Source organism: Patagioenas fasciata, chromosome 3, assembly GCF_037038585.1.
Source record: "Patagioenas fasciata isolate bPatFas1 chromosome 3, bPatFas1.hap1, whole genome shotgun sequence".
Taxonomy (NCBI): domain Eukaryota; kingdom Metazoa; phylum Chordata; class Aves; order Columbiformes; family Columbidae; genus Patagioenas; species Patagioenas fasciata.
In genome coordinates, this window is record NC_092522.1 from 25,249,540 (window position 1) to 25,262,041 (window position 12,502).

Sequence of the window (12,502 nt, forward strand, 5' to 3'; positions counted from 1 at the left end):
GCAGTGTGGTGATTTTCCTCTCCTTCCCCCACCCTGTGCAAATTATGAGGTGTGTGGATTAGTGACATAAGAATGAGTAAGGTTCTTCTGTGTTTACTTCCATAAAATTTAGGTTGAGTACCTTTAGTGAGGGGATATAGTTTTTCCTGGCATAAAATCACAGCCTATTATGGCAGTGATTCTCTAGCCTTTCCAGTAGGCAAAGCCCCCTTTTCCACTTAACCGTCGAATGCGGTCTCGGCCCCATCTGCCCCTAGCCCTGTTAATGAGTCTCAGGAGAAGAATGTGTGTATTTTATGTATGATTAGTAAATTCCGTGGAGATGCAGTCCTAATATTGCTTCAGGCAGCTCTTATGAATGTGCTGCCACAAATAAATACAGATGCCTCTTTTTTTATACATATATATATTTTTTTGAATGGAAAAACTGTTCATCTGTGAGGTGTGAACAGGACCTATCGCCACCATCACCACCACTCAGCGAGAAAAGGACACAGCCCTGCTCCCTAGGGTTTGTTAGTTCACTAACTGCATCTTGACAGCCTCTAAAATACTTCAAGATTTTGACCTCCTTAGAAAAGACGTAGTCAGCCTCACTGGGTTATCCTAGATTCTGTCTGCATAAAGGATCCTCATGTGTTTCATGCTGGTGAGGCTGCCGTCCAGCTCTCCAAGCCATTCGAGACCTCCTCTAGGGCAAGGCACACCTCAAAAACCTAACACAGAGGAAAGCCATTGCTTGTGGTCCTCTAGAAAAGAGAAATACTTAAGGAGAGAATCTGGATTTAAAGATCAAATATAACAGCATCCTGTAGTAACCCAGACTGCTGGAGATGGGGGGCTGTAACTGTAGCTGAGCCATGTGGTACATGTCCTGTGACGCAGAAAAATGCACTGTTGTTCCTGGATCTGCATGCAAAATACTAAAAAGGCATGTGATGTGTAGTGGACAGCCTGGCAGTGCATCAGGTCCTGTGACAGAACCTGTGCTCTCACAGGGAAGTGGGGAAAAATAACAGGAGGGCTCAGGGTACTGCCTCCATCCCACAGCAAGGGAGGTGATAAAAAGGATGCAACACTGGCCACCAAGTAAGGAAAAGACAGTAAAGTATTAATTAACTGAGGAACTGGTTAAAACAAACCCCTGGAGCATGGCAGGCTGTGGTGGAGCAGCTGCCTGCATCCACCGTTGTCCCAGGGTTGGGTTTGGAGGAGGAAGGACACAAGTTGTATGGCTGCATGGGGGAAGCACAGGTGAGAGCGAGTGCTTGAGACTAACTGAACCTGCCACAGGATGTCACAGCGATGTGCATGGGTGCATTCGAGGGAACATTTCTCTGGCAGCTTCAGATTTGACTCATGGAGTCGTCTCTGAATGCCAAGCTCAGGTAGTTCAGCACGTGGCATTTCCCACTCCGCTTGGAGAGGAGATGAAGCGTGTGTATATGTGTGTCCCCTTGGCTTTCTGGCATTGTCTGCTTGTTTGCAAACAGACTGCGCTGCGGTTTTGTATGTGTATTAATACTTGGCAGCTTACAGAACTAGGCTTGTTGCTGATGCACAAGCAGCCGTGGGCTCCAGCTTTCCTAGCTGTGTCTGCTCTGCTAACGGAAATAGAAAACAATTCTTAAGTCCTTCTGACTTTGAATACTGCACTGCAAGCCAATCTTTTATAGTAAAAATAGCTTTTCCTTACATAGTCTCTTTTGGAGTGTCTCTGTATCTCCGCTTTCTCTTCCTCTTCTGTGGTTAAATAAAGTCTGATTAATTAATCAGGCTTTTCTCTGCATAAATGATGAGCGTTCCTGGCAAGCAATCTGATACTGCTATCTTCACGTTGCCCATTGGAACTTAGGGAAAGCAGACTACTTGCAAATGACTAATGGTGGTGCAAGATAGTGCTGCAGGTTTTGAGCAGGAGAAATGATGTGTGAAATATTAGATAGGTGCTTTATTTGAACTAACTCTTTTTTTTTTTTTTTAACTGAATAGTTATGTAGTTGCTTGACTTAATACAAATTGATCAGACTTTCCTCCTTTTTCCACCTGTGCACCCTTACCGTGACCTGGTAAGGGTCAGCACATGGTGTTATACCTGACTGCAGCAATCTGAACAATTTCAGCTATGAAGCTGGATTTTTACTTTTATCTGTTTATTAATTTTCCTCACCTTGCAGCCCCTGGTCAATCCCTGAGGTGGGTTGCCTTGGCTGACCAGCCCAATGGCAGGCTTTTGATGCCCAAGGGGTAGAGCATCATGCAGACAAGACCACAGAGGAACCACTAGTTGCTTGGGGAACTGGAAGTGGAAATGGATGACCCCACTGTTTGGCTACTGACCACTCTGACTTCGAATTAAACTCTGGGTAGAAATTGGAGCTGTGGCTGCCCCTCAGTACCACCAGCTGGGATGGGGTGGGGGGAGCACCTCCTCTTGGGAGAATGTGCCATGAGAAGTGGACACCACCCATTCAGCCAGAAGCAACGCGGTGTTACGTCATGGAAGGTGCTGTTTGGTCATGGAGCCCACCCCTGGGAGGGGAAAAGAGCCAGGTGATACACGAATTATAGCTCCTGTGAACCTTTGCCCAGGTAAAGGTAAGGCCGATATGAAAACTTCACCGAGGACCTGAGCCTGGTTTTGAATCGTGCAGAGGTCACATGAAGCTGTTAGCAGGACTTTGCACCATTTTTGTTGTTATTTATTTCTTTTGGGGGAACTTGGTTTGCGTTTTAACCTCCATATCGGCTGGGATTTGTGTCAGAAGCTTTTGGAGCTCATTCCTTCTGAAAACTCTGCCTGGGAAGATAAAGAGGAAGGATCGTTTGGATATCTCAGTAATAAACTAGATCCTCTATCAGTGTGACTTATTAGATAAACCCCAGGCTGGTGCTGAGAAGCGTGTGCTATATTCTCATCTCTGTGCTGACGTATTAGGCGGCCTTGCTAATCATTCCATCCTTGCTAATCATTCCATTCTTTCTTGCTTGTAAATTGAGGCTGATGATGCTTGCCTCCCTTTGTAGCACACTTTAAAACCCACAGAAGGAGGTTGCTGTGGATGATCAAAAAAAAGTCTGATTGCACTGTTTGATACATCAAAAATGTGTTTTACTACATGAGTTCTACTACTGGAAAGCTTGAATTTACATTTACAATGGTATGAGTCTGACTGAAAGCTCACTGACGTCAATGCAAGGCCTTATGTCCATTTCAAAGGACATTAAATTAAGCTTTATATAAAGACACAAGCTGCTTCTTTTTTTTTCCTGACTGCTGTATTTAGCATTTTCCCAAAATGGCACTTAATTCATTTGAACTATCAGAGGACATACAACAGATATAAAATATGGCAGTGCCTGTTTTGGTTTTGTAGCAAGAAAAGGGGAAGGAACCCCATGAAAACCGAGGGAAGAGTTCTGCTTGTGGTTGTCTTTTGTGATACTGGGCCTCAAAGTATATTAGAAAATAATATAGCACTTTCTCATCTCTGAAACACAGCAGAAGCACCACTATAAAATGGGGGCTGGAATCCCAAGCTTCTCACAAGATTATTCCTCTTCAGACCACAGAAACGTCTGCAGATTCTTCTGTGGCAAATCACTCCCAGTGACTGAAGAGCGGGCATTCAATATGCTGAGAAGGGACAGCACACTTGGGTATGTAAAACACATACATATATGCACTTTATTAAGAAAAAAGAAACACAAACAAAAACAAAACAAAAAACCCAACATGATGTATGATCTTGAATTACTAGGGCAAGAAGAGATCAGTGGTCACTTACACACTGTCCCTTCCCATTTGTTTGCACTGTCCAAGGAGTCTTTTCTGCAGCAGGCTGGGTGTGTACGAGAAGCCTCTGCCTGTGATGTTCAGGCTGTACATGCATGACCTACAGTAGCACTGAGTCACTTACATATCACTGAACCTATACCTCTTCAAAAGGCTGCCTTTAAAGGCACTGCTCTTCCTTTAACACATGGAAATAAAGCAATTAATATCTTGTTTTCTGGATTGTTTTTCCTGCCAGCCAAACTGTGATTTTTTTTGGTTTTTTTTTTAATATCTCCAATCATCCCTTTACAGGCAAGTAATAATCCTGACAAATTTTTTTTTCTCTGATTACAATTATACAATAATAGCTTTAGTCTCTTATTTGCTGCAGCAACTTAAAGGCAAATGCTCAGCTGAGTTATTTCAGCAGAAGATCAGACCCAAAGATCTGCAAACTGTAGCTGGGACATGGGGCTGCCATAGACAAAGAGGAATTTCTAAGTGTATCCTCATTTCAATTCACTTTTCTCAGGGTCAGTCCACCTGCAACGGATTCATGATGAGCCCTTTTCCTCCTGCAAAGCAGATTATTCACCCATTCCTTAGAATAACGACAGTTATGGGCAGTAGCAATTATGGATAAGGTTTGATAACCATCTACAGCATTTCCTTAAGCTCCAAAGTCAAAATGCTCTTTTCATCATCATGCTGAAGCAAATGATAGATTAGAGACAATAGTCGAAGACATTTGCCAGCCTAAGTTCCTTCAGAAGTCAAACTGTAGTCTTATGGGCTGTCCCAGAGCTGTTTATCTTATGTTTGTCCTTCAGAAAATGGCATGATCTTTCTTTCCATCTCTCTGCCAGACCTCTCACCTATGTCTTTTCGCTAGTCTGGTGTTTAAATAGGACAAGCCTTTCTATGAAAATTTATCTTCCTGTGGTCTTTATCATGACCTGCTTTGTTGCTGATGTTGTAAAGAGACTGCTGTTTCCAAGATATTTCTGTCTGAATATTTCATGCTTGACCTCTTGAATCTGTAGTCGCTGAGGCATTCAATGATAAAATGGTTCTGCGATACCTTCTCTCTGAAAGTCCTTGAGTTGTACACAATATTGTGTAAATGTGTAGGAACAGACTAGGGGTGTTTTGTACTTGGATAACTCCTGTGCATCGGAAAACCTAAGGCATTTTGATACACGCTTTTCATTTTGCCTCACAGCACCTTCCAGTTGTCTTTCAGAGATGACTAAAAGGAGACTCAAAGTGTTAATGGTTTATTTGGAAAAATGCTAGGAGTGAATGATACAGGTGGCAGGAGGCTTCTGAAGTTCCCCCCCATCTCGTTTATCCCAGCTCAAGTTTAGGCTGCCCTAGTTCCCCCAAGAAGCAGCAGTTCTTCCTCTGCTGTTCACCTTGGGGGGGCTGAGTTCAGCTCGCTGGAGAGTGAAGTGTTTGGCTCATCAGAGCTGAGGAGGTGGCAGAGCAGCAATCCTGGCAACCCTGGGCTTGCCCTTAGCTCTCAGAAATGCCCTGAGTGTGTTTAAAGTCTCAGGAAAGCTTTGGGGATCTCCTTCAGGTACCCAAGACAAGAAAATACCAAAACTTAGAGGTTTATTGAGGGAGTGGAACCTGAGTTGGGCAGACTGGCGGAATAAAGCCAGTTTGGGTTTTGGCACACTGGATGCTCTCTAGAGGAAAGGAGATGTCCCAGCACAAACTGCAGCCTGGCTAGGGGACAGGAAAAAGGAAGTTTCATTGCCAGCATTTCCCTCATGTTACCATTTCTGCTGGATTGCAGGTTAAGTGTGACGAGGCTACAACAAACAAGTTAACGTACAGCCTGGCTGCCAGGTGCACAGCTGTTCCTGTGCTCCCCAGTCACCGAAAGATTTTTGTCCTTAAAAATCACTTTGCTGGGAAAATCTACGATCAGAGTAGGATGTCTTCCCGTTTGTGCTTCATCCATCAACACAGACCAAAGACAGAGAGTTTTGGAGCTCAAAATGTGTCTAGCAGCTTAGATCCTCTATTACATCCTTCTGAGGAGCAATGGGGATGTGGGCAGTGGCTGTTTCGTCAACAAAACCTGTGAGAGCGAGGGGAACGGACGGTGACACTGCCACAAGCACTTGGCTTTGGTGTGAAGAACCAGGACTGGACAGCTCAGGATGCTGGGACCAACTCTGCTGAAACTCAAGGCACAGTCCAACGCCTGGTTATTGACCCCAGTCTCGCTCACTAGGAATCTCAGGCACACAGCTGCCTCTTGTCTTCAGAGGGAGCATCTCATTGTGCTTTCAAATATCTGCCCCATTTGCTCTTGAAAAATATCAAAGACTAGTAGAAAGGCTATTTATATCATGTGTGTCAGTTCACCTTTTTCCTTTGCCCTGGGCTTTTCAGGACTTGGCTCAACTCCACCTCAGCAACAAGTCCTGAATTCTAATGCTGATTTTTGCTGCTTCCGACTACTCTTTCAGCAATCAATGTAAGAGACACACATAGATATATCCATATGGAACTGCTGTAAGATCAGGGGATAACACAGAAGCCTCAAAATGGATTAGAATTATATTTTGGGGGGAATTATATTTTCCATTTTGAAATTTCAGGGCTACAAACAGAATTGTTTGGAGAATACATAGGGATGTGAGTGATCAGCTCTTGTATTACAAAGGTCACAACAATTCCGCAGAATTAGCTATAACACAAAAGCTTTCAGATGATGATCTTTCTTTTTCTTGATTTAGAATTCCTGGTGAGGGAAGATCCATCACAAACTATGGGAAACATAGTCCGAATGATCTATTATTCCACTCTTGCTTTGTATTTTATTTCTAGGATGAATTTGCCTAGCTTCTTTTCTTAATTGATTCCTGCTATATGTTTCATTGCTGAGTGCAAGAGCCATTAGTTACGGTAATTGTGGAAGTTGGTGATTAAACTGTGATTAAAAGTTTTGTGATGTTCTTTTCCATAAATTAAATAGACTGAACTCTGTACATCTCTCATCCTTTAACTGTTTTCATTATTCACTGATCCCTTCAAAGTGTTTCAGCTGCTTTCTAGACATGTGGATACCAGAATGGAGCACAGCAGTAGTTGCGGCAGAGCCAAGTGAGAGGTTGTTTGGCTTCTTGATATTCCCGTTTGCATGCTGTAAATACACTGATCACAGTATGTCACAGTAGATTGATAATTGCCGTAAACATAAGCTTTTTTTTTTTAAAAGAAGTTGCTGGTTCCCAGGTAAATGTGTCCTCTTTATTTAGTGTTAAATTCAGTTTCTTTTCTCAATCATCTACTGTTTTCAGTTTAGATTTGTATTATCAGTTAGCAACTTCGCCATGTGGCTATATGCTATAGCTTGGGTTTTTGATGTTGTTTCAAGTGTGCAGTTGCTCACTTCTCCTCTTTAAGCCAAAGGCTTTTAAAAAGATTGAATGCTCGCTCTTCTTTTAAATGTGGAATCTTAATTTCTAAGTTATTTAGTAAAATGCTCTTAAATAATGATAACTCATGTTTTCTTGCGTCTTTTTTCCATCTCACTGTCAAATATTTTTAGCTATGTGAAATGGCAGGAAGGAGAGTTAGATTAGTGGTTTGGGCTGTGCATTTGTGTTGTTCAAAGTGAATAGCCAAAACTATTCACAAGTACCAAAGTATAACCACTTGGTTTCTGTTTTGGTTTTGTGTTTCCTTGTTATCTGCCAGACTGAGTCAATATACAGCCTTTTTGAGTCAGGAGATGGTTGAAATTGTTGTCAACAATTAGAAAAATATGGGCGCATTTTAATTCCATTGGTTTGACCTCCCCAAAATGAGATCCTTGCACTGAAATCCTGGTCGTATCGCTGGATGAGAAAGCTGCATTATAGTGTGATGCTTCAGGAGCTCGTCGCCTTGTTCGCTCACATGATTAGGAGGTCTGTAGGAGATAATGACTCATTAATCTGTCCTGTATTTTTTTTCAGAGCATTGACTCATATATTTGTAGTTGTTGCTGGGATGTCAATGACAACATAGTGCTGTATTTGATAAAAAATCTATTTCTTCCAGTTAAAACTTCTGTTGTTGGCTACAACTGTTATACAGAGATTTCAGTGGTTTCCCCCAGGCGGTCTCAAATATTTTTCCATCTTTCTTGATCCCTTACTTTCTCTCTAATAACCTGTTTCTGTCTTGTGATATTTACATGCCACTCCCAATAACATCTATAATTTATAAGCCTTACTTCCAGTGCACTGAAGGATCAGAATAACGTCCGAAGAGCATGATGCAGCTTTGATATTACTCTATTTTTAGTTGTCCTCCCTACACAGAGCAGCATGACGTTTTCTGTCAGCTCTTACTACCAAATTTCTGTCAGCTCTTACTACCAAATTTCTAGTCCGCATTGCCTGAGGTTCAAATTATTATAAATTTATATTTTTGAGGTGGACTATTCACTGGGGCCCATCTGCTTCAGATTTCACAGAGATGTTAGCAGCAATCACTCCTGGAAGATACATTTTTTTCCCACTAAATATTTTAGCTGCAGATTGAGACAATAATTTCACTTCAGCCTTTTTGCATCTTTGTCAAGATGTGTGAGACAAGGTTACCTGAAAAGCATCAGGGCGAAGAGTAATGAAAGAAATATTTACTTTTTCTTTCTGGTGTTAGCTCTGGTTAGCAGCTTGCTAGCTCTCATTACATACTTTTCTCAGCACTTCAGGGCTTTCAAGAGAGGATAAATGTCACCAACAGGGAAGCCAAGTCACCAGCTTCAGACAGCAAATGAGTGGCAGAACTGGAAATAAGGTCAAGTTTTCTAATCCCAGTGTCTAAAATCCTGCTTGATATCTTACACAGATTCAGCAGGCTAAAAGGTATTTTTCTAACCTGACTTGTGCCGCTGCAGGGTGATGCTGCTGGGAAAGTCAGGATGCAAACCTCTGTCTGCCCTGTCCTAACCTTTCAAAAAATTGCTTTGTGTGATATTTCCACAATTCCCAGTCCTTGATCACCGGCGGTTTTATTGTATGTGCAGGAATTGAATGAGGAACTGAGGCTGCTAAAGGACATTTATCATGGGACACTGCAGGTGTTATTTCTGTGGAAAGGGCTGGGGTTTGTTTGTGTGTGTCTATTCTTACCTTCCATATGAAACATAATCTAAAGCACTTCAGTAACAGCTAGAACTGCCAGAAGATTTCTTTGAAATCTTTCATGAGATCAGGTGTCTTTTATAGATAAAACACCTTCCGACTTTGTTGGAAGTCAGAAGTCCTAGTGATTATGCCATGCACTCTGAATTCCCTGCAGGGTATTTTTAGGCCTGCCATTAACACTACAAGCTTTAGCCTGTCAGCTCTCCAGTGGACATTTAAGCTTTTCTGAAAACTGGTTGTGTGTTGGCTTCACAAGCCCAGTGATGTACTTGGCTTGCTGTGCCCATCTCCTGGGACAGCTGGCCAAGCGTGCCCACAGCACAGCTCCTCCAGGCACCCTTGCTGCCTGCAATGCCAAGCTCTGGTCTGTCTCCTCTGACACAACCTGCTGGACACAGCCAAAGCTGGTAGGCAACTCAAAATACTCAATAAAAATGTCCTGGCCTTTACTAGGCATCTTGCACACACCCAAGGGCAGGCGGGTTGGAGAGGGCAGGAGGTGCATGGTTGGGGGCTGTGGGAAGTGATTGGGAAGCTGAAAGAAATGGGTCCCTCAAGGGAAAGAACATTTCTAGGGGAGCCAGGAAGAAGATGGAAAGGAGAGAGAAAGAGAGAGGATCAGGTATTTGAGCGTGAATTTAAAGCAGGAAAAGAAACAGGGTGAGGTGGTGCTGGGAGGATCTAGAGAATGGTAAAAGGATTAACTTTGGTCAAGGAGGGTATAGAGAGGAAGGGATTTTACACTGAAAGAGGGCTAAAAGCAAGAAGAAGGGAAAAGGCTATGAAAAGGAAAGGAAGCACAATTTTTCTGCTAGACAGGAGATGCTAGACAGAGTTGGTTTCTAGCTTCTTTAGTATTTGACCACTTGGGAAAACAAGAATTTGTTGCATTTGGTTTTAAGGCACTGTCCGTTGCAGGGCACTTCCTTCTGAAGGACTGACAGCCAAGAATTTGGGGTAATCCAAAAAAAGGGATCAGGCTGCGTGTGTATGGTGCAATATCCGTGATCACATAAAACACAATACAAATATGTAGGGAGCATAAAGGCTCCTGCAATAGGTCATTACCAGGTCAATAAGGCCCATAATCTTAGAGGCTTAATTACCCTCACCTGCCTTTTGTAATGCCTGTATCCACAGCACATGTGAAATCTCTTTGCATGATTCAGCTATCTACAGTCCCCTGTGTAACATATGTGAAAATTAAATGCCTAAGAAAGACTTTCTTAGAAACCAGAGTATATTTGGCATGCTATTTAGACAATCAATATTTCAGAGCAAGAATATAAAGATATGGACTACAGCCAGGAAGATAAAGACGTATGGGCACAGCATAATGTGACCAAATCCTATTTGAGACTTTCCAATACCATGTCAGTATAAACGTCTGCTCCCCCCGCACAAGAGAATCAACTTCAAGGAATGTGTCCCATGAAGAGAAAAAGCTATTGCAAACTCTTGAAGTTAGGAAGGTGTTAAAACCTCAACCAAACTATGAAGTTGTATTACATAAGGTTTGGAAAAGTGCAGATTGCCTCTCCTCAGCTAATCTGTCATAGCCATCTGCTGGCTTGCTGCTGTCTCTCAGCAAATACAAGCTGGTTTAAGATAGTTTAGTGGGGCTTGGGGGAGTTTTTGTTTTGTTTTTGATTGGTTAATTTTTTTTTAAGGGAGTGTTAAACTAGTTCAGTCACTGTGTGCTGTTTGAGGTGGGAGCGTGCCCAAGGAAAGTTACTGCCAAGCAGTTAGCATGCTCTACTGTGTGTGTTGGAGCCTGCAGGCTGCTGGGAGCAGCTCATCAGGCATAAAATATTCCCTATTTTAGCAGATTATAAACTCTGAAATGTGACAACACTGATATTTAAAACAACATTCTGTTTTTGTTATTCTGGAAAAAAAAAAATCAGCGGATGTAATCGCTGCTCAGATTCTAATGACTCTTTATGAGAAACAACCCAGTCCATTAGAGTAGGTGTCTTCCCAGCTGGGTTCAGGAGACAGATCTGCTCTCCCAGCCTCGCTGCCGTGCAGGAGGTGACAAATGGGCTTCTCCTGGGAGTGCCTGAAGAGGGATTCTGAGCTGTGGCTCAGAGCAGTGATTCAGAGAATGTGTGCCCTGAACAGGGGTTGTGGGTATTTCTGCTATAAACAATGGTGCAGACATGGTTAAAACTCCATGGAGAAGTAACTTAAAAAAATTTAATTAAATCACTTATGAGGAAGAGTCAGAACCATGTGAGTAGGCAGATGAGATGATAATTGGATTGAATAAACATCAAATAGATATAGATGAAACTCATTCATTTTCTGTTCACACTGCTTTTTGGACTATCTCATTGCACAGCTTTTTGCGGATAAATACTACAAGCTTTGCATTGCATATAGGCTGTGCTGTGAATACAACACTCCCTGAAAGTGGAGAGTTTTACATAAAAACATTTTCCCCTACCTGTATGCCTTCAGTTCTGTTTGCACACGTTGCACCAAGTTTTCTTGACTGGATGTGCCTGTTACCAGCTTGCTTTCTCTGCTGGCACTTGAAGGGAAGCTGCTGCTGCCCAGTCTGCAGAGCCAGTTACTCTGCAGCCAGCAAGCCAGCTGCAGCAAGAAACTTCATAAATGTCATCAATTTGGAGGCCTGCTCTGCAGCTACAAGTCACTCCAGTTATGTAGGTCCTGCACCTATTTATAACTTCGCAATCTGTCGCTGGGGGCTTTGTGCAATTCTTCGCTACATGCCACATGGGTTGTAATGTAATATCTGGGTATATGATAAGATTTCCTCTGCCACTTTTGAGAAGCAGCAGGTGCAGTGTCAGCAGACAGCTCTGGTAACAAAGCGCAGGTAAGGTGGGAGCTGCTTCACGAAACGCTCCCTCCTGGGAGCCACATTATCCTGCTGCATCATCTGATGTTAAAAGGACAGTGGTTTGTTACCTGCTCCTTTGTGGCAATAAGTTCTCAGGTGCAGCTGAAGACAAAATATGAAATATACTGATGGAGATGTGTCCCTTTTGCAGTAATAAACAGTTGTGATGTTCCATAATTGTTTCTTCCTTGTAAAATCTGGGGAGAAGACGTAACATCACTGCCTGCTTCTTATCCAGAGTGTGGCCATGCTGGGTGCTGTGCGGATGAACCCCCTGCAGCCAAGAAACTCCGCAGTCTGACAAAATGGTCCAAGCCATGCAGGAAAGGATGAAAAACAGCAAAATGGTGCTAGTCAGCATCACGAACAGGGGACCCAGGGCAATCTGCAACCTGCAAGATGTCAGGTTGTTCGTGGGTAATTCGGCAAAAGTGCTGCAACAAGAACACTTTGTAGATACTTATAGGAGTTTCTCAAAAAAAAGCCCATGGGGGCTTTGGAAATCCAGCTCTTGGGGAAAAAAAACATGGACTTTTTGCTTATGGAGGTTCTTGCTTTGGTGTTCTGTTAAATCCAGAACACATGAGATTGGTGCTTGAAGAAATGAGGTCTTCCGTTTCTGCCTGCATGAGGAAACTGAATGGAGGCAGAAAGAAAAGGGTGTGATCTCGCCACTTAAGGGAAATTCTCTGTTGTCTG